This window comes from Rutidosis leptorrhynchoides, chromosome 8 (genome assembly GCF_046630445.1).
Source record: "Rutidosis leptorrhynchoides isolate AG116_Rl617_1_P2 chromosome 8, CSIRO_AGI_Rlap_v1, whole genome shotgun sequence".
In the NCBI taxonomy this organism is placed as follows: domain Eukaryota; kingdom Viridiplantae; phylum Streptophyta; class Magnoliopsida; order Asterales; family Asteraceae; genus Rutidosis; species Rutidosis leptorrhynchoides.
Window position 1 is genome coordinate 13,582,560 of NC_092340.1, and position 807 is coordinate 13,583,366.

Below are 807 nucleotides of genomic sequence, written 5' to 3' on the forward strand. Positions count from 1 at the left end.
GCCTAACGATGGAAGGAACCCCAACCCGAATACCAGCTCGAACCCCAACTACAAGGGTACTCTACCGCAGTGCAAGAGGTGCTACAAGCACCATACCGGGTACTGTAATGCGGTCTGTGAGAAATGCAACAAAATCGGGCACGTTGGAAAGAACTGCAAGATTCCCATTCCAGCTGTAAGGACATACCAAAATGGTCCAAGGAAATGCTATGAGTGTGGACAACAGGGCCCATTTAGGAATGATTGCCCCAATAAAAAGAAGGACGGCGGACCACCGCATGGTAGAGCTTTCAACGTTAATGCAAGGGATGCACGTGAGAACCCTGACTTGGTTACAGGTATATTCACTATCAAAAATCTATTAGCCTCTGTCCTATTTAATACTGGTGCCAATAGAAGCTATGTCTGTAGAAACTTTTGCTCTAAGATAGATTGGTCATTAGTGCCTTTAGAGGAGAATATGCTAGTTGAGGTAGCCAATGGGAACTTGAGAAGGTTGACCAAATTGGCCGATGAGCTATTATTAACATAGCTGGCGTGGATTTCGAAATTGACTTGATACCCATCAAATTGGGAAGCTTTGACGTGATTGTCGGCATAGACTGGTTGACTAAAGTAAGGGCCGATATTATCTGTGGAGATAAAACTCTTCGTATACCACAAGGAGACGGTGAGCCATTGACTATTTACGGAGAGAGATGTAGTTCGAAGCTGAACCTCATTAGTTATATGAAAGCGTAGAAGATCATGAAGAAATGACGTCTTGCTGTCTTAGCACACGTGAAGGCTTTAGAAACAGAAGAGAAG